Raw genomic sequence first — 22,948 nt, 5'->3', positions numbered from 1 at the left:
AGTTAATTAGAATTAGAATTCCAGCAAAATTGCATGTTCACCAGAATAAACATCACAGATATGTACCTACACACAACCATGTGCTTCAAGTGTCACCTTAAAACACACGTACACATCCCTTAAGACCCACCCCAAGGACAAGCTCCCATATAAAACAGCCTCATTGTACATCATTTTCTCTGTAGCTACCTCCACAGGTAAAAATCTTCACTTTGGGGAATAAATAAATCTCCTTTCCTGACAGTTGTCTGGATTTCATTTTGATTTGTTCTTGTGCAATCCCAGCTCATGTCAGAATCCCAAATTATTTTTCTAACAGTCAGTAAGATTCTGAATTGTAACATAAAGGAAAATAATGACAGATACAGACTGATACAGCCCAAACATATTAGAGACTTCATGTTACATCTGAGCTGAACATTCAGGTGCCCTCAGTTCACAGCATCTCTTCTTAAGTGCAATCTAAGAATTCTTACAAAGACCCTAAATTTTATTATGTAATTGAACTTCTATATTTTGTCTACAGGAAGCATTTTAAGAAAATTGAATGGTCTGCTCTCCGTAACAGAAACTTCTACCCAATACTGTAGAATTACATTTCAATTTCAAGGTCTCCGTATGTTGACCACATCCTTGCTTTTACCTTAATGTGGCTGTCATTATGTATAAGTTTCTGCCTACTGTCCAAGTATAAATATTTACAGGCCATTTCACTGCTAGTCCCTTTTCTAATATTTTTTTAATTTTAATATGGATTGAACAGAAGACTGCATTGTCTAAAGCAGCAGGATAAGATAAGAAATTCAAGGTGGGCTGGATTGGATCTCTTGTGGGTATGAAGGGACTCATGACTGGTGATGTGTTTAACTCCTCCCTCTCTTTTTCAATGTTGAAAAAGCACTACGCAATCTAAAACCATCTCTATCTATTGGACCGGATAGAATATGTGCCTACTTAAAAAAGCTACCCACTGTCATAGCCGAACCTCTAAGCATAATCTTTGAAAAATCTTTCAGGATCAGCCTCTTGCCAGAACTATGGTCACAAGCCACAGTCATCCCCATCTTCAAAAAGAGAGACCCCAGCCTAGTTAAAACTTACAGACCAATCTCTTTATGCTGCGTCACCTGTAAAGTCATGAAATCAATTATTAACCAATCCATCATCCTACACTTAGAAACAAACAACCTACTCTCTAATAAACAATTTGGTTTTAGGAAAAAACTATCACGTAATCTGCAACTCTTACACTGCAAAAACATATGGATTACACAACTCGATCAAAGCAAAGCAATAGACGCAATCTACATAGACTTCTGTAAAGCCTTTGATTCACTGGTACATGACATACTATTCCTAAAACTAAAATCTTACAGTATCTCTGGACACCTGCACAACTGGATAGAAGCATTCCTGTCAAACAGACAACAAATGGTCAAATTGGGAGCTTCCTATCAAATTCTGTACCTGTCAACAGTGGTGTCCCCCAAAGCAGTGTTTTAGGATCAACTCTTTTCATACTCTACATAAATGACCTCTGTGATCATATCAAGAGCAACTGCATTCTCTTTGCTGATGATGTAAAGCTATTCAACACCACAGACAATACTGCTACCCTTCAAAAAGACCTTGACTATGTATCAGAATGGTCAAACAAATGGCAACTTCAAATCTCAACATATAAATGCTCTGTCCTACATATTGGCAAAAAAAAATCAGAAAATAAAATACAGGCTGAATAGCCAAGACCTTGTTGATGATCCAGACTCTGTCAAGGATCTTGGAGTACTCATCTCAAATGACCTAAATGCTAGAGCCCACTGTAACTACATAGCCAAAAAGGCATTAAGAGTTGTTAACCTAATCTTACGTAGCTTCTTCTCTGGTAATATTACACTAATAACTAGTGCATAGAAAACATTTGCTAGACCAATACTCAAATACAGCTCATCAGTCTGCAACCCATATTACGTATCTGATATTAACACAGTTGAGAAAGTCCAGAAATATTTCACAAGAAGAGTTCTCAACTCCTCTACTCATTGCAGAATACTTTATGCCATCAGACTCGAAATTCTAGACCTAGAAAACCTAGAACTACACCGCCTTCGGTCCGATCTAAGTATAGTATATAAAATCATACATTGCAATGTCCTACCTGTCAATGAATACTTCAGCTTCAACCATAACAACACAACAGCAAACAATAGATACAAACTCAAGGTTAATCACACCAAACTTGATTGCAGGAAATACAACTTCAGCAACAGAGTGGTCAATGTCTGGAATACTCTACCTGACTCTGTAGTTTCCTCCCCAAACCCCAAAAACTTTAACCTTAGACTGTCTACTATTGACCTCACCCCTTTCTACTATACCTCATCCCTTTCCTAAGAGGTCTGTAGGGGGCAGGCATAAGCACACCAACGTGCCTATCGTCCCTGTCCTATTGTTTCTTTTATTTTTTTAATTTTTTTTTATATGTATCCATGTATTCATAACTATGTTTTTTACTTATACCTGTTATCTTGTAAGCAATTGACATAAATAAATAAATACATACATACATAAAAGCTCAAATCTGATCATCTCCTGCAATTTGTTTGTAATGGTAGTTGGAACATAGAGTGGTTTATATGTTAAATATTTATGTCTAGGGATTCATGAAAGAAGAAATTAAAGAGGCAGCAGAAAAAAATATGAAAGTACGCCCAAACTGTAAAGGAATTCCTGGGCTTTACACAAAGGCTACAATATATAAAAACAGTAAAAGTGTGTGTGTGTGTGTGTGTGTGTGTGTGTGTGTACCTACAAAGAGAGATTCTTAGTGTCAAACTTCATCCGGCTAGTTTCAGCTTTCAGTCTCTATCAGCCAAACTTTTCTAACTCCTCCCCAAGTTTTGTTGAGAGAGACAGAAATAAAGCTAACTTTGGGGACATTGTTGCATAATAATGGCACAATACACAAAACATTAGAAAATAAAAAAGTTAATATGAGGAGCAAAAACTCTCTGGTACCTTATATAGCAGCCCTCCCAGGTCAATTATTTTCTGCATAAATTTTAAGCAAAATTAAAAAAAACTGGTGTGTGGTTTTCTTTAAAAAAAATATTCTTATCTATAGGCTCTTTTCTTGTTCCCTAAATAACTTCAAGGAAAGGGAAAGTTCTCTAATGCTGTGCATTCAGAAGAACAGCAATTCTACATCTTATTGATCAAGTGGCTGCCCAACAGGCCAGCATTCTCAGCCAATTCTGAGAAAGACCACATGTCACATTAGAGATTCATCACAGGTTTCCAAAGAGAGGGAGGAAGAACTTCTACCAGGCTCAGAACCCCTGGCAAATCCCAGAAACACTCCAGGATTAAGCATTACAGATATAATTGGGGAAAGTCTCGAAAGCAAACCAGAATTAGAGGCCCATAGATAGATTGCTAGGAAGTGCAGTTCGGAAAAGTAATCTTTAGACATCAGCTGCCATCAATCAAACCATTTAGAAAGGTGCTTCTTGTGAAGAGTGATCTGTTCTGAATGGGAGGAAAGAAAAAAGGCCTAGGGCTCAGGCAAAAAGCACTCTCTTTTTTTGCTCTGCTGCTTGCTGCTTCTCTCAGCTCAGAATCCCACTAAAAGCCTTGCCGATATTTATTTATTTATGTTTCACATTTCATGAAGAAAGTAGAGTTTATGCCATTTTCTGGATTGAAGGAAAGCACTTTGCTTTATCTGTTGGGCTATGTCCTTATTATTATTATTACACCTAGGTATATTCATCTATCTGTTTAATATAAATGTGTACTTCAACAGTAAAAATTGAGGTAGTTACTGCCAATGAACAAAACATGCCTTAAATATCTCTTTTAAATCTGACAGATTATGTAATCTTTATCTTTCCAATCCTCAGCATTTTGATTGTTTTATTTATGATTAAAATGGACTTTATCCTCTCTCTGGTTTCCTCGTGGGGAAATGTTCAGAGCAGTTCTATTTTGGGAAAATAAGCAAGGCAAGAGATTATATTTAGTAATGAGTAAATCAATAATGTTACAAGGTGGAAGTGGTTTAAAAGATCTACTCAGCTTCTGCATATTGCTGGATTAAAGATTTTAACAGACAAATTCTTGATAAGTATATCTTGTCACCAAGTACTAATGTATAATTTTATTAATACTGTAATTTATAGAAGTTCTCTTTCCATTCCTACTATTCTAAAACAAATATTTGCCACTGAAGGCAAATTAGCATTAAGCAACTGCTTACATATGCCAGAGTTTTTTTAAACCAATGTCTTAAAAGATTTGTTTGGTGAACAGATTGTTCATTCCACCTTACTGTACAATTTATACATATTTTCTCCTTTTTGTACTTGATTTGTAATTGCCCATTTACGACTGCAACCTGAAGAAAGAACACATACATTAAGTGATTGAATATTTAAAATATTGGTACGTTGGCTACATTCTGTGACCCTATCCATTGTAGTTTGCAAACCATGGTTTATGGCTCAGTGCAGAGGTTTTCAAATTATATTCTGCAGAATCCACCTGAACTTGATAGGATTTTGGAAGAGATGCAGGATTTTTTAAAAAATCATGAACTTAGACAATTTTCTATCACCAGAGCAGTGTGTCTCAGCCTTGGCAACTTTAAGATGTATAGACTTCACCTCTAAGAAATCCCCTGCCAGCTATGGGATCCACTTCACTGGGAGTTGAAGTCCACACACAGCTTAAAGTTGCCAAGGTTAAAAAACACTGGCCTAGCTCAAAAACTCACACAATATAAATATTACAATAGAATCTGAAAAGGTACAAAAGATAGTGTTCTGAGAGTAGAATACTGTAATGAGTTAGAAATGAAATAAGTAAATAATCTATGAGATAAAACTGTATTGTTATGTAATGGTATGTTTATTTATAATTAATGCAATAATAAAGAAGAGAGGGAAACATTGCAATTGTTTCTAAAGACTGAAAAAATATTGAAAAGAAATGTGAAAGATTTATAAGGAAATTTATACCAGTTATTAGAATGAATTTGAATAATTATTTTGCTTATTAATAGTAAATAATTTATAAGATAAAATTGTATGGCTATCCAATGGTATGCTTATTAACAGTTAAGTAATAATGAAGAAGGGAAGGAAACATTTCAGTTGTTCTCAAAGATTGGTAGATATTGAAAAAAAACATGAAAGATGGGGCGTTGGTTCTTACCTGATACGCTTCTTTTCGTAGACCCGTTGAGAGTGTCCAGGTTGGGAGGAGCTCCAGTCTCGGCTCTCACAGGCTGAGCTTGAGATTGAGGAACGCCTCTCACCATCACGTGGTCCTCCGGGCGCTCCCCAGTTTTGCGAAGACGAGAAGGAAGGCCCTGTTCTCATCTTACTCAGGAAAAAAATATTAGTTTGCTCGGTCGAACAGCAGGGTTTCCCACCAGACGGCCTACGGGTGGGGCTGGACACTCTCAACAGCTCTACGAAAAGAAGCGTATAAGGTAAGAACCAACGCCCCTTTTCCATAGAGCTGTCTCGAGTGTCCAGGTTGGGACATACCAAAGCTTGGCTAGTCCTGCGGGCGGGCTCCCGTCTGGAATGGGACCTCTCCTGGAACCCTGATGACCCGCTGGAGGGCACGCCCAACAGGAGAACCCCTCGGAGGTTGGAATGCCTCAACAAGAGGGCCTGATGAGGGAGGCGGGGCTGTCTAAAAGGTAGCCCTGCCGGGGATGCCACGGATGCTTACTGAGACCGTGGGGCAAGGAGACTAGGTAGAGCGGCCAGAACCTTGTTAGGAACCCGGTACGAGGAGCCCGGGCAGGGGCGAGGATGGAAAGCTCCCCTGAGAAGACCTAGCCAGGGTTGAGGGGAGGCACCCTCAATGACCGGAGGGTCACCGTTGCGAGGATGGCGATGGGACCCCTAGGGTGTTATGGGATAGACCCTGTTGGGAACCCCCCTGAGAGAACTCCAGGTCAGAGTGATGGAGGGGAGGCGTGAGGAGTTCCCGAACTGTGGCCTGTGCTGGTGGGGACCAAGTTCGGTTCCGCCCAGGGCGAGGCGGTCGGCCCTACTCAAGAGCCAGCTGACCAAGGACCGCCCCAGATGGGACTAAGGGTAGTAGTGAGGACCAGGGCAAGGGGTCCGTGTACCTGGATTATGAGGCTGTGGAAGACCGGGAGCCCAGAGAGGAACCCCAGCTAACATGGGGTGGGGATAAATGTGTTGCCGGCCAGATGCCCTGGGGCAAGGTGAGGAGGACAAGGGTGCTCCAGGCTATGAGCCTGCGTCCGGGAGCCGTATGGTCTACCGGGAGTCTTGGTATGGAGAGGTAATGCAGTTATGAGGATTAGGCTTCCCCAACGGTTTGGGCAAGGCTGAAGAGAAAGGGGTTTTTCAGGAGTTAAGTGTCAGAGTAGAGCCTGACTAGGCGAGAAGCCTGAAGAGGATTGGCTTTCTTGCTCTCCTTCTTCTCGTTTTTATACTTGTTTTTTTTGGGGGGGGGGCAGCCACCTGGGGGCGACTGCATTATCGGGAACGATGGAACGAACCTCTCCCAGATCCCCGGGAGGGCTTCCTGGAAGAGGTGCCTCCGGACCTGTCCGGTTCCGATCGGTCGGGAGGCCTGTAGGGAGAGGATTGGTAGTACCTGGAGAAGGAGGAAGAGCGGGAAGAACCTTGGCGAGAAGAGGGAGAGGAACCTCTGAAATCAGACCTCCTAGCAAGAGAAGCGAGATATTTGCGTTTGTTACGGGTCTCGGCCAGGAATGGATCGAGAACCGGTCCAAATAGCTTCCCCCCCAGAGATGGGGGCTGATGCTAGCTTAGCCTTGCTCTTTACGTCCACCTGCCAGTGGCGGAGCCAGAGAAGGCGACGGGCAGTGACCTGGGACGAGATGGCCCTGGTGGAGAATTTTGCAGCCTGGAAGGTGGCGTCTGCAGAGAACTCGGCCGCGGCCAGGATCTTGGCAATATCCTGGTGCACTCTGAGATTAGCTGCGGGAACGTGCTGCTTGAGCTGCTGGAGCCACTTGATGGAGGTTCTGGTGAAAAAGGACGCGGCAGTGGAGGCCCTGACCGCCCAGGCGTCAGAGAGATGAGCGCGGCACAGGGCCAGTTCAGCTCGTTTGTCCTCGGGCTGGAGAGCTTTGAGTGACTCGCTGGGAGTTGAGCGGAAGGCCAGACCTACTACGGGCTCGCCCACAGGGGGGATCGAGCAAGGTAGAGAACTGCGGTTCAAGATTGAAAACCGCTTGTCCTGGGCGTTGGGGGAGGGGGCCCCGAGGAGGCTAGCTGCCTTGAGACCATGTCAGAGAATATGAGTGGGACAGGAATCACTTCGGTTTCCACCACAGGCTGGGAGAAAATAGAGTCGGGAGGAACCCCCGATGCTGCTGGGTTGGGTGGGGGGGAGGATTCAGGCCCGAGGTATTCCTGGCCTTGAACAGGAGGGACCTAAATAGGTGTGGTTTAAACAGCCCCAGAAACGCGGGCTGGCCTGGAGAGAGGCTCTCGTCCTCCGACATGTCCCCTTCTGGGGGGCCTGCTCCCGAGAGGAGTTCACTGTCTATGATAGACCCCAATTCGAGATCCTCCTCGTCCCCAAAGAGGGTAGGGTCCCCGAGTTCCTGGGCCTCCATCTCCTCCATCTCCAAGGGCAAGGTCAAGTCCCCGTGGAGAGCTACCTGACCATGCGAAGTCGCTGATCCTCGAGCCTCGGGGGCCTCAGGCCTAGGGGCCAGACCGGCCAGCTGCTGAATCTGTTGTGCTATCCCGTGCCGGATGGCCAGCTCCATTGCTTGTTTGAGATTTTCGGGGATCTCCACCGTGGGGGGTGGGTGAGGCTCCTCCGGACGCAGACCTGCAGCAGCGGGGGGTAAGGTGGCCTCAGGGGCCTGTCCAGGCTGCGATGAAGAGGCAGAAGCAGGGGAGGAAGGAGGATGGGTGGAGGTAGAGGGAGTGGGATTGGAAGGGTCCAGAGGCACAGAGCTTGACTCTTTAGAGCGTCTGTCAATCTCCTTTTCAAGGGCCCTGTGTCGCCTAAGGGCATCCCTTTGAGAGGCTTTGGATGTTTCCTGTGCTTGTTTGCGCAGGTGGTGAGACTTAGCCTTGGCCTTCAGGGAAGTGCCACAAGATGCATTGTCGTCTGCCATCTGGAGAGGAGAAAGGAGGAAAATTTTTGATTAATGTGAGGTGATTAACAAGTCTGGACACAGCCTAAGCAGGGGCCGGGAAACCCAGTACTCGTTTCGTACCCCCCTAGGTCAAGGGCAACAGAGGTGTTTTGCAACGTTGTTGAGAGGTAGGGCCTAGCCCAGAGGCCAATTGCCAGAGATGGACACCAAGAAACTGTCCCTGCCGGGCGGACCGGGGAAGGGGAATGCCGGAGCTGCTACCTCCCTTGCTGGGGAGAGACTGTGTAGCCAGTAGACTCCTATATCTAGAGGAGTACCAAGGCAGGATTGCAAGGTACCAGCAGGGACTTGGACAGTCCGAGGATCTGCCCAGGAATCAAAAACAATGCAGCCTGCAGGTAGGCCTCGAGCAGTGGCAGGCGTCCCTGGGGCTACCAACCAAATAATTTTAAAGTAAAGTGAGACGGTTGCACGTTTGGATGCGGCCTACGTAGAGGCCGGGGATCCTAGCGCACGTTTCGCACCCCACTTTTGATCAAAAAAATTTTTGTATTTAAAATAGGAGGTTGTTGCACAGCAGGGCCTAGCCCAGAAGCCAATTAGCCAAAAGTTGAACGCCAGGCAGCTACCCCTGCTGGACGGATCGGGGAAGGGGGATGGCAGAGCTGCTAACTCGCCTGCTGGGGGAAGGGCTACAGAGCCAACTAACCCTGGTTAGCCTGATAGAAACTAAGCGAAAACAGGCAAAGTTATAGGCAGTCCGGAGTCTGCCTATAAATCAACTAAGAAAAGCGGCCTGTTATGGGCCTCTGAAAATGGCGGCGACTCCTGCCACTCCCAAGATGGCGGACGCCACAGGGAGCCCAAAATGGAGGGCGCAATGACGAGGCAATCCCCAGCGGCGGCTATCTCTCAGAAGAAATTAAAAGGCCCGGAGGCCACAAAGAAGTACCTGGGAGAGGCAGGGAAGCATCTCCCTGGGTTAGAGGGCGTTCGCGGGGGGGAAACGGCGGAAAGAAAAAACCAGGCAGGAAGGAAACGATGCGGCTTCGCGCGGAGCGAAAAGGCGGCAATCGAAGGAGGGGGGGCAGCGCTCGAAGCGCTGGATTCTCCCTTAGAGAAATAGTGAAACGAGTCCCCTTAGAAGAAAAGGCTCCCTAGGGAGCTCAAACCTCAATTTCCTGCGCTGTCTGAAGAGTCCAAGTTGATCAAAAAACACGAGGTGCTAGAACGACCAGGAGCAAAAGGAAAACAGCCTGACTGCCACGAGGCTGAGCAAAAAACTGGGGAGCGCCTGGAGGACCACGTGATGGTGAGAGGCGTTCCTCAATCTCAAGCTCAGCCTGTGAGAGCCGAGACTGGAGCTCCTCCCAACCTGGACACTCGAGACAGCTCTATGGAAAATTACAAGGCTCATACCAGTACTAGAATGAATTTGAATAACTATTTTGTTTACTAATGTGTGTGTGTGTGTGTGTGTGTGTGTGTGTGTGTGTGTGTGTGTGTGTGTATGTATGTATGTATGTATATATATATATATATATATATATATATTGCTTTTGCTATGTTTTTAGAATTTTTCTTTTTACATTTTCAAGGGGAAGTACCAAGCAGCGTCTGAATGATGAGATTTACATGATATAAAATAGATATTAGAAATTTGAATGCTATAATTTTAGAATACACAAATTCAATGTTTATTGTGATTTCATATGATAATAACAATAAGATTTAAAAGTGTTGCACTTCGATTGGCAATCATAGGGGGAATTTTGCTTCTTAAGAATGTTGGAAGAGAACATATGAAATTGTAAACAAGACAGATGAAAGTATAAGTACAATGAGTAAAAAGATATAGAAATTTAGGTAAAAGAAATACAATTGAATAAGAAGAAAATGAGATAACCATAAAAGAAAATTAAGAGAGGTAAAGGGAGAAATAGTGAGAAGTTGGAAAAAGAGTAATAAGATATGAAGTTGAATACATAAGATGAATATGCATATGAAATTGTGTCTGTATGGAAATGTGATAACATTGAACCACTCAAATAAGATGTTTTATTTGTTTTGTTAAAACTCAATAAAACTTTATTTTAAAAAAATAGAACCTCCCAACTGCATAAAAAAACAACAACAACACAACTGCAACCTGTCCGCCTTCCACTGAGGACCTGTATACTGCACAAACCAGAAAGAGGCTAAGAAAATCCCTCAAATCCTGGACATAAATTGTTTCAACTCCTCTCTTCAGAATGCCACTATGGGGCATCGCATGCCAAAACAACTAGACAGAGGTTTTTTTTCCCTCATGTCCTCACTCTCATAAACATCTAACTTCCACAGTACTATCTTATGCCTAAAGACTCATATAGTAAGAAGGATGCTGACATGCTACAAAGCAAAACCCTATTTTGTATCACCAAAAAATAGTTACCACCTTTTGCTGGATAGATGCAAACTCATTCATAAAATAGTACTAGGTGGAATAGTTAAATAGACTGGTTGTTATGTTTTGTAGCTTTCAATATTCCCATTAAGAGACTTGAGTATTAAGAGAATGATTTAAAACCATTAAATCCGCTGTTTCTAATTGTTTCCTCCTGGTTTCTCTTGCTGTTGATAAGTGCACTGATAATACAGCACCATTGCATACACTGGCAGGACCATGCTGCTAGGTAAATATATCTGATCATATCAACCAGTTATTTAATGGAATAGAAATGGAAAATAACTACTTTGTGGGCATTTGTGCAACTATGATGGAAACAGGAAGTACTCTAATATTTCTCTACTATTTTATATTTTCATAATCCATTTAGTTTTACAAGCTTAGTAAAAGCATAAAGACAACATTAAGTCTCATTAAAACTCTTTCAAGTAAGTGGAGAAGACTGTTGAGTTCACTCAGTCAAATACCATTCTAGAGGATATTTTGCTCACTGAAATGTAGGTAAAATGCTTTAGTTTGAACTTGCTTTCTGAATTATTATGATCACATATACTAGCATATAAGCAATGCTTGAATAGAGTCCACAGGTGTCAGGGTTCCAGCGATTGCCCAAATTAAATCATGAGCTTCCAGCCAAGCTTCAAAAGAATCCAAAAGATTTATTAGGAGCAACATGTCAGCATTAACCTAAATGAAGCCAAGTCTGGCATACGTAATTTACAGCCACCTGTGACCCTGTTTCCTCACTCCCCCTGGGTGTTTAATAAATCAGATTTTCCAATGAAGCACATTCATGGGTTGGGTGTCATCAATCACGTTTTCCAATGAAGAGTTTTCACTGCCAGAAGATCCGGTAGTCTAGCTACAATTTTTGTAAGATAAGCGTGGGATGTACTTCTGGTTTTAAACTGCCAGACTGCTACTTCAGATTCCCCTTTCCCTTGTTTATGGCAACTCGAAAACAGGCATAGGAATGTTTCGAATTGGCAGCAGGATTGTTTAAGATTCTATACATCCTCTTCAACATTTGTTTTCCTTCGTACCTTCTGGAAGGAGGCTTCAAGGTATCTGAAGCAGAACATTTAGATTCAGTCACAGTTTTGTTCCATATAGCATCAATCTTGTGAATTCTCAAGTTTCCTCTTTCCTGGTAGATATACATTTTCTCTTGAGAGCAGGCAATAGAATTTCATTTTTAATGTGGGCCAGTATGCTCACGGTAAAAAAAAAGACAATAAAAATTATATTACCCTACCCTATCTTACCTACCTTATCTTACCTTATCTTCTTCAGTTTTTTTGTATCAATTGAACATCCAACACAGTCTGAATCACAAAGTAACAATATCCATAAATTCCAAAGCAACATTAACAAAAAGTATGGGAAGAGACAAGGAAGAAAAGAAAATGTGACCCATATAACTTCTTCATACAGAGTAACAACAGCGTTGTTATTTTCACTTTGTAACTATGGTCAGAATGGCCAGTGGATTTAGAATAGCACAACTAAGTTTTACCCAAGGATGAATCCTGCATTTATCTGTAACATGTTTCCAGTGAAGATGGACAAAGCTATCAAAAATAATCAAAAATATGTTTGTGTACATTTCTGTAAGCATGTTCTATGTTTACTATCATAATTTGTTTATTGTTATTATAGGAAATGGTAGAATTTTAGAATTATTTTGTAATTCCATAGATAATCATACATTCCACTGTTTCAAAGAAAAATGTTCCCTTTCTTTTCTCTTTTCCTATGTAAATTTTAAACATCCAAGAGACACAACTTCCCTTATTCCTGGTTACCATTCTGGGAAGCTCCAGCTCATATTTTTGATAATCACTGTGAGACTGTAATTCTAAGACCACAATTATTTCTCTAGGCATTTTGGTTCTATTGGGTGCCTGCTTCACAGAAATTGTGCACAAATTATCCAGGTAGATAATCTTGGTTGATAGAAGGAATTTCATTGCTGATCTGGCTAATGTTAAATGATTAATTCTGCTTCTTTATGTCATCTAATTTAAATTGCCCAAGGCAATGCATTCCTACATAATCAAATGCAGAAATTATTACAATTATATGAAAGTCATATAAAATACCATCTTTGGATTATTTCGTCATGGTGTTTTCCATTAGCAGAACAAAAAAAGTGATGAGTAAGCTTTTAGCTACCAGCCTTGGGAATCAGCAACTGAATCGAATATTAAAATCTTAGAAACCCTAGTGCCTTATACATATACATGAGTCAAATATACACAAGTCAAATGGGAAGCCCAGCAGTAATTGTCAAATCTGTGCCTTCAAGCCAACAACCGGCTGCCCTTCATCTGTTTTAGATTTTAACCTCCATCAGCCTTGCCAACATTGCCAATGGCAAAGACAGTGGAGTCTGTAAGGAATCTATAAAAAAAATTCAAGATGGCAGCTGCAGCAGCTTTGCCCATTCACACATAAAAATGAGCGGAGCTTCAATCATGCCAACATCTTGAGTTTTTTTACTATACCTGTTCAGGGGTGGGATTCAAATTTTTTAACAACCGGTTCTGTGGGCATGGCTTAGTTGATGGGTGGTCATGTGACTGGCTGGCCATGGCCAACTCAACATCATTCACATTGAGGCATGCATCTCCTCACCTGGCCTCTCATGACTGTGGGGATGCTGCAATAGTCGTAAGTGTGAAAAATGGTTATAAGTCACTTTTTTCAGTACCATTGTAACTTTGAATGGTCACTCCACACTAGCAACGTACCAGCAAAGGAGGGGGAAAAACTCCAGAGATGTTCCTGAGACAGGAAGTCTAGTCCTGCCAAGAATGTAATAAGGGTTAATGGAAAGGCAGTTTCTGTAAGCAACACCAGAATGTTTCCTTCCTGCCTTCCTTACAGGATTAGGCCAGTAATTTCTTCTAACAACCAGTTCTCTGAACTGCTTAGAATGTTAACAACCGGTTCTAGCGAATAGGTGCGAACTGGTAGAATCCCACCCCTGTACCTGTTGATATCCTGGGAAACGGATTTTAGAAATTGTAGTCCAGATCAAGCACATCTTTCTTCTCCTTTGTTTGGTTCTTATGTCATAATGTGTACAAAGTAAGGAAGATGAATTTGACAAAGATAAAATATGTAAATTTCCATTGCAAGGTTTTGTTGTTATAACCAATCTCAATCAAAGTAGCTTTAGCTGTCTTGTGGAGCTGATTTCTTGGTCTGGTCTACTTAGTACTGTGTTGTACTTCCTCCTCCTTATAATTCAATAAATTAGAGAATTATTTGTCTGAGCCACTTCCTAACTTCATCTGCAGATTCTGGAGTTTAAAAATGTGTCAAACAGGTTTGCATAACTCCATTAACTCCATCTTCCTTACTATCTACAGTCTGTGATATATACTTTGATTGGCAGTTGTTCTAACTAAACATTATTTATGAGTAGTAACACCATTTGAACTTTCTGTTTTAACTGAGTAAGTTATCTGGCCAGTGGTAGGATTCAAATTTTTTTACTACCGGTTCTGTGGGTGTGGCTTGGTGGGTATGGCAGGGGAAGAATACTGTAAAATCACCAGTCAGAGGTGGTATTGGCTGGTTCTCCGATCTACTCAAAATTTCTGCTACCGGTTCTCCAGAACTGGTCAGAACCTGCTGAATACCACCTCTGCATCTGTCTAACTGTCTACCTATATTGGTTGTAATCTTATGGACTTTTGCTTGAGTAACATTTCTTGTTGGGAAATAGAATTGTGAGGCCAAATGACTGCTCTTTTTCAAATTTCACTTCCTTTTTACATGACGTTATGTTACTGGATTCTGTTTTATCTTTCTTTTTGTTTCTTTCCCTTAAAAAAAAAACAACTTACATATTTACTTATATAAAATATAAAACAAAGACATCTACTTTAATAATTTTTATAGTTTCAACAATTATTTTGAAGATACAACCAACTAGTAAACAGTTGCCCTTCTCGTTCCCCCAGCAATCTTTATACGTTTCTCAATAAGAAACAAAGAAACTAAAATATTTTGTATTAAGCACAGGCTTCCTGAATTATAGAAAATGAGTTTTTACACTAAAAAATTGCAAGCACCATGTGTAACAAATATAATATTTGATCAACTGTACCCTGACTCTAAAGTACTTTTAAAATGAGAGGAAAGGGTCATGCAACTTTATGATAGGTCCTGATTTTTTTATGCTTGCTCAGATCTGGCCTATTTGCTGCTGTCCCATCCTCTGTGACTCTCAAGATAGCATTGGAGGCATATAAGACATACTGTAGATTTTTAACCTAACATCCAAGTTTACACTATTACATTATGCATATTTTTGACTGGTAGAAATAAAGTGAAAATTGGAAAGGATTACACAGTTTGATAATTTTGAGTATTATAGCTTGCTCGCTCTCATTCTCACTCAGTGTGTGAGAGTGTGTGTGTGTGTGCACATGCATGTACAAACACATATGCAACCTACGCTTTCTTCATCTAGACATGAGCATTTGTCTAGTTCAAGTCTCTTCCTGCCATCATGATAAATTTATTGCACTTTTTTTCCCTATAAAAGAGAAAAATTGTGACTCCTAAGATTCCAGTTTCTCTCCCTTTTTTTATAATAAAACCCCTTTGTTTCTTTGTTAACTTCTCTGCCAAATCTAAATGAGGATAATAAAACATGTTGAAGCAATAAGTACAATGGGGAACAACTAAAGATCCTAGCTACATATAGTATTGTAAGGAGTGGCAAGATAGATTTTGTTTCCAGGCATCTAAAAGATGAGACAGTTACTCCAGTAAATGCATCATGTCTTCCCTGGTAAGTACAATCTCAGATGCATCTCAAACATCCTGACCCCAACATCCCCCCACCCCCTCCCCCCAAATTACCCTTGCATTTGTCAATATTTTCTTTTTTTCCTGGTTGCTATACATTCATTTATCTTCTTTTAAACATAGTTGAACAAATCCTTCTAGGAGTATCTATAATCATTTTCTCCATAAGCCACACAGATCTTATTTGTTACAATTAAGTTCAACTGCTACAAAGAAGAACACACATTAATGCCTGAGAATCACAAAGCAAAAATAGTACATTGTCTCTTGGCCTAATAGTATTGAATTGCAGATAGAGATGGCCATCCTCATAATATTGCGGTTTGCTATTGGATCTGAATTATAGGATTGTTTGGAGTTTCAGTGAACAATAATGATTTTGTTGTTAGTGGTAAATGAAACTCTCTTCAAAAGGAGGAATGGCAAATGGCCAAAGACGGTATGATTTAAGCCCTGCATCAGTATTTTTACTTAAACAACTCAGTGTTATAGTAATTACATGATAGAGAAGGATGCATAAAAGATGAAAACAAAAGTTAAAAGTATACTTCGGTACCCAGTGTTAATCAGGCAAGTATGATTTCTTAACATCATTAGACCTGGCTATTCCATTGAGAAGAATGAAGGGAGCAGTTGTTTGTTTCACACACCCCCCTCGCAGCCTCACCATTTAGGAGCCATAAAGCAAAACCAAGGATTATTTGTTTACCTCACTGGGAATGATATTTTTTTACTGCCAAAAAAGCAATTTGAAGCACTTTGCTACTTGGCATCTCTACCAGATAGAAGACAGGAAAGGTATTTGCTGTTCTCGCTCAGACAGCAAAATATTTTGTGCCAGGCCTTGCTTGTGCCTGAATCTGAGAAGCTACTGTTTCTAATTCTCATTTCTGAAGAGAATTTGAAAACGCATTTAGGACAGAAAGTCGGTGCTAATGAACATCACATACGCAGATTGAAGGTCAGTAATCATCTCATGTGATGGGTGCCATTTTATGGCCATTGGGAATGGCACAGAACAAAACACTAAATAGATGAAGATGAAACCTCTGTGGCCACTGTAGAAATAACTCTAATTATTCAGAGTCTTGGGGGAAGTTACTCTACTGAACCTGTTTTAAAGCAATTTAAATGTATATATTTAAAATTGATGAGCCTTTACACTCCAGAGAATTCTAATGTAGTGTAGTCTTGACTGTTCTACTTCTTCACCAAAGCTTTTGAATCTCCTACCCCAGGGAAATAAGACTGGCCTCTTTATTACTGGTTTCAAGAGAAGACATGTTGATTCTAGACTGCTCAGGGGATTATGCTGAGCTCTAAAATACTTTATTGCTTCATGTTCATTAAGCTTGTAACTTTTATTTCACACTTTTTACCTTATTGGGTATTTATTAGAGCTATCAGATCAAACAAGCAAAAATTAAGACCCCACCACTAAAGAACCAGAGAACTGGGTTTTTAAAATAAGAAATAAAGTTTTCTTTATATCTTTGCTGCCATCTAGGGGTCATCAGGACTCCTGCAAACACTCCCTAGGTCCGTAGCCCTTTGCAAGGCAGCGCCTTTTAACAGGTACATCACATTGTTAACTCATGCTCCAATATTTAAATAAGGTATCCAACTCCCTTTCACAAGTACTCTTGCCAACCCAACCTTTCCCTACTCTATAAATGTGCTTTAAATTTCTCTATCCTAATGAAGAATTTACATTTCTTCCCATTAAATTCCATCCTATTCCTTTCAGTCACTGCTGACTTGTCTAAATCTTTTCAAATTGTTTTTTATCTACAGTATTAGTCATGCCTCCTACCTTAGTATCATTTGCAAACTTTGCAAGTGTCTCTTCATCTCCCTCATTCAAGAATTAACAAAAATGTTGAGCCACACAGGACCTATGACAGAGCCTGTGGCATTCCACTCAATACTTCTATCCAAGTTGAAGTGAAGCCATTCAGAGCAATCTATGGCTGGGATCCATCAGCTAACTGTTGAGGCCATTTAAAGTGACATCATCTAACATATATTTGATCATTTTATGAATATCACGAGGCTCTCTATTGAAGGCTTTTCTGAGATCCAGGTACATTATGTTTATTGCATTCCATGGTCTACTAAGCTCATAATATTGTGAAAGTAGGAATTTTAGACTGCTATATTTTGTCTGCAACAAACTCAAACTGATTCCTGCTAATTGCAGAATGCCTATCCAAGTTCCCACAAACATGTTGTTTAGGCTGACAAACAAATGCCTACGGCTTAATTGGTGCTACAGTATACACCCAGTCCCTTGGTCAAAAGGAATGATATTTACATTTTCAACACACAATCGCTGAGTTCATAGAATAAATTAAGCTACCAAAGCAAAGCGTATTTTGATTCAGTATCATGTAAAAATTCACTAGTAGAATTTACAGTTATAGAAGCTAGCAGCTCATATAAATATACTTTGAAAATCAGTTTCCAAAGAATGAAAGTACCTGTATACAAGTATTGTGTTTCTTTAAAAATAATCATCCCTGAATAAAATAAATAAATAAGAATGTTGAAGTACAAATGGTATAATGCAGGGGTCTCCAACTTTGGGCCCTTGAAGCCTGGCGGACTTCTGGCTGGGGAATTCTGGGAGTCGAAGTCCGCCAGGCTTCAAGGGCCCAAGGTTGGAGACCCCTGGTATAATGGATAGCATGACACAGAAAAAATTACCTAGCATCTCTGTGCTGCTGGCAGAAAATCTCTGGAAATTGCATGACCAGTCTGACACTGCTTTTTATTATTTTTGTCTCTCATTTCAAATAAACAAATGCTCACTCTGATGGAGGAGGGAAGAAGGGGAGAGAAGATGAACCTATACTTGAAAGTGCCATTTTCTTTAAAAAAAAAAAAAAGATCAGATATCTTTTAGGAGCAGGGATGAGCCATTGTCTGCAAAAAGGATTATGTTTTATCAGGCAAATGCATTTTTTATTAATTCTGTAACAGCTGCAGCATATGGAAGGAATAGATGTTTATTCCTCAATGTTTCATAGAATTTTGATCACAGTTTAAAAACAGTGCACAATCCCATAAATCAAGTCACACATTAATTACATTTGCGTGGCAATGCCTGCTCTACAAGAGCTCCTGATAGGGAATTACAGTATATTAAGGGGTACATTAATACACATAGCATGGGAACATGCTCCCATATACATAGCATGGGACATACAAGCAAATAGGCTGTCACTAACTTTGAATTATTTTACTATTAATGATGGAGACCTACAAAAGGCTTCTCTACAGGAGAGAACATAAAATTACTTATTTCATTTAAAGGATCTGTATGGTAGCCCATTTTAGAAAACAACACACCCAAGTGTTGTCAAGAACATCAGACTACTGTATTACATATACCTACACAAAAAGCAGTTGAAATTCACAAACATCCCAGCTTCAACAAGAAAAAAGAAAGTCTGAAGGTTAACAAAGTCTTTCACCACACCAAGATTCTGCCCCACAACTGAAGCCATGGGAATCATTCCCCAAAATGGGCAAATGAGAAACATGCCAGGACAAGAACACAAGGACTCGTCTTGGGTGTGTTGTTTTCAGACTAATCAACCAGAACTTCACACTACAAACAAATCAGGAATCAGCATTCCAAGAATGACCGATCAGAAGCTGGCATGGATCAATCAGGAACCAACACAATCTGAACAACCTTTTAAGATTGGGCACAAACAAAGAACCAATCAATTACCAACCTACACCAATTGGAAACCATCTCAGAAATCAGGACACCAGGCTACAAAGGCAGAAGCCCAATCAGTTCCTGCTCAGTTGCCAGAGATCTACTATATAGACCACCTTGTCTCTGAAAATGTGCTGCAGGTGCTGCAGAAATGTTGGGAAATATGTTGTCCAGACCATAATCTCTAGTCCTGAAACCCAACATTGCCCAAATTTATCATAGTCTTTACTTTTATACCGAGGGTGAATTTTTCTCACATGAACATGCACAAGAGAAAGCTGTTTGTGTGATTTCTCATTCCAAAGTTAGGTTTTAAATATAAAATTGCAACAGAGGGAAATCCTATATAAATCTCAGATACTTCCCGTTTCACAGCCAAAATCATCAAAACATAGGGATTAGGACATTTTTTTTAAGATCTAATTTTGAAAATTAAATATGATTAAAATCTCATGAATTAGCCAGGTCTGGGCATTTTGGGTGAAATTGCATTTTTGATCATTTTAAATTCTTTTAAATTAATATTTTTTTAAAATGTCGAGGGAGATTCCTGCAACACTGAATAAAATCATGAAATTCTGCCTAGTGCTAAAGGGTTTGCCTATTTTCGAGCAATGAAATCTGCCCTTGAAATAAATGCACAGTTGAAATAGCATTAATCAGAATGAATACATGCTGTTTTAACTGGAATACTTATTTAATCCATTCCAATCAAATCTTCCTGCAATGTTTAATGATGGGCTTATGTAATTCCAGAGATGTAATATCAGCCACACACCTCTAAGCTTTCAGTTGTAGACAGAGGAAAACGTCTGGAAAATATTAAAATATTTTCTAGTGTTTCACATCTGTTCATTAATATTGTCATACTTAGGAATTACCAAGACATATAATATTAAAAATCATATAGTATGAGACCTTGGACCTGCTAAGCTAGTACTCTAAAAACAAGCAGTGGCCCTACATTAAGCTGACAACAAACTCCCTGCTTACTGACTGGAGCAAATATATTTGTTATAACTTTACGACTTATTTTAATGATTCAGTACTTTTAAGTGTCCTTTCCAAATGCATGCCTCTTGAGGAAGTTATTTTAAAAATAAATATATTTTTCTTCATAATTCTGGGTATGATCTGTGACAAAAAAGATTCAATTTCTCAGTTAAGAAAAAGGGCAGCTGATAGGGGAAATCTCTCATCAAAATACTGAGAATATTATGTATAGGCTGTATTTCACTGTTCTTTATTAATCTTGAAAAGGTAAGCAGAATTAGATTTAATAAATGTTAGGATAAGTAGGGTAAAATCTCATGGGACTTTAAAATTCAGGACTTGAATTATTAACTTTTCGCCTGTGAATCTAATTATAGATTGCCCATATAATAGTAATAATATTTCCATTTGTCACTGCTTGAATCCTGGATGCATTACAACATCCTAGGTTCTTGGGAAGAACTCAGTGTGTATGAAGGCTATTTGAACTAATGCAATCAATTTAAAATAATGCAGTCAAGGCCCAACACCAGCTAAACAACTGGCAGCTGTAATGGAAGGAGGAGGAGGAGTGGGAGGAGTGGGAGGAGGAGGAGGACCAGTCTCAATGTAGCTATCTAGCAATCTATCTAGCTATCTCAATCTAGCATTGTCTTATCACTAATAATCTCAACTTCAAGACTAGGGATTGAAATGGAGCTCTTCAGAGACCCCTCCAAAGATTAACTGATCCCAATCAATCTTATCAGCTTGTAAACATCTATTCATACCCAGCCACTTACTGAACTCCATTTGACACCTAGGCATTTATCACCCCCTTGGATAATTCCATCAACCCTTGGGGGATTGATACGGACCACTGTGGGGGAAAACAGTTTAACCAGGGCTTTTAAACTAGAAATTTCTGTATGTAATCTAGGTGCTCTGGCCTTGCATGGAATATTTATGAAAAAAGGATATTTTTTGTCATAAATATTTATGAAAAAGGATAAGTCCTCCATAATGGAGGCTCTGCAACTTCCCAGGGGCAAGGGGCAGAGCAAGGGACATAATGAAGCTGGAACCCATGATGAGTGCTCTCAAATATTGTGACAGACTTTGCCTTGATCCCATCCTCTGATAACCACACTGAGTGAGCTTATTATTATAAAACTTATTATAATGCTAAAGTCAACTTAAAATTCAAAGCAAAAGAGTGAAAGTATATTGGCAATTTGGTTTTGCATGTTTACTGAATTTGCTGTATAAAAGTTTCTCGGCACACATTATTTATTTTGCAAAGTTATATTCTACTTTAAATGGGAACCATATCAAAATCCTTACAGCGTCGTAACCAGTATAAACGTAAAGCAATAATAATAATTAAACACTGACTTGTAAAAGCTGTACAACTCTGATCCTAAAAACCAGCAATTACTAAATTATTGTAATCATCATCAGCTCTGTAATGGAAAAATTACTTTATTAGAGCTGCAGTATGAACTTTTAAACACTACTAAATTTACTGAGGCATAATTCCAAGCTATTATGCTCAAAGCAGCATCTGTTACTTTAAAAAATGGTTTAATATTTAGAATACTACTACCACTATTCCTTGCATATGTCATCATGTATATATGCAATATGTGTAAGTACATGATTTTATAAAATGGTAGAAATTACCTTTCTAGCATTTTATAATACCAACATCAGTAAATGGTTCATATAATGAGACAGCTCGCATATGAAATGTTTTGAAAAAGCAGTTTTAAAAAAAAGGTTTGTTTACAAAGATGAACATTCCTCCACAGACAAAAAGTATTTACCGGTATTTGCATTTATTGTCTGTGCAACATCAATGGGTTCTGGACTGGTAATAGAAATTATAATTTTATTACTATGCATTAATATTACATTTGGGTATGGAACAAGTTGGTTTATTCTACTCTTCCAAATACAAGCAAGTATTGATACATTCTGATGGTCTTAAAGAATTGGAATGCATGCTTGAAATGCTATAGGCCTAGAAATCACAGCAATAAAATAACTTTCCAACTTTCTGATCCTATAAACATATAATCCTAGGGCTAAATAAGAAAGAAATACAACCAACAAACTATGATGCTGTGGTAGACTTTTTCAAAAGACACTGATTTAAACAGAAACAATGAAAATGAAATGATTACTCCTGTATCTCCATTTTTCAAGTTTAGTTCATATATAATAGTTTTCTAAACAAATTGCTTTGAAGAAGCAATGTCCAAAAGAACTGAAAGATAAGTCTCTTTTAAGTGCTTTCCTTAGAATCCATTTAGAAAGTTTTAATCAGAGGGATGAAAGCAATCATTTTGGGATGAAAGGTAGTTGTGTTAATCTGTTGTAGCACAAATAGCAAAGAGCCTTGTGCCAAAAACACATTTATTACTCTTTAAAGTACTGCAAGACCTTGTAACATTTTAATGCATTAGCAAAATTAAAAAAAGATTGTGGAGATTTGAGGCTGAGGTTACAAAACCACTCCCTTGGTTTCTATGAGCTTGTAGGCTTTGTTAGTGTCAGATTTCCAGATGCAAGAGAATATTAATTAGATATTTGGAGCTTTTTTTCTCTGACCTTTCCATCCCCAACCCTTTAGCAATTAGCCTTCCATGAAATCCATCTAAAGATCTGTTTTCTCTTTAATATACTTGTCACCTTCCCTTCCTCTTCATTGCAGAATCTCATTTCTGATTAGATGCTCTCAAACAACATTTAAAAAAAAGAAATCTGTACTCAAAACAAATTAATTTGGCCTCTTATGTGGCCATTCATCTCATCCAACAGTTGAACATCTATCCAC

General features: G+C 39.6%; 1 protein-coding gene across 1 annotated transcript in view; it reads right to left on the bottom strand.

Moving 5' to 3' along the window:
* Positions 1 to 22,948, bottom strand: part of RTN1 (reticulon 1) — a 133,669-nt gene that overhangs the window by 109,306 nt on the left and 1,415 nt on the right. The gene's annotated exons all lie outside the window — the stretch shown is intronic.

This window comes from Pseudonaja textilis, chromosome 1 (assembly GCF_049901715.1).
Source record: "Pseudonaja textilis isolate UNSWEBS1 chromosome 1, rPseTex1.2, whole genome shotgun sequence".
Lineage (NCBI taxonomy): Eukaryota > Metazoa > Chordata > Lepidosauria > Squamata > Elapidae > Pseudonaja > Pseudonaja textilis.
Note: the sequence above shows the minus strand (reverse complement) of the source record. Positions and strands in the feature narration are given on the sequence as shown.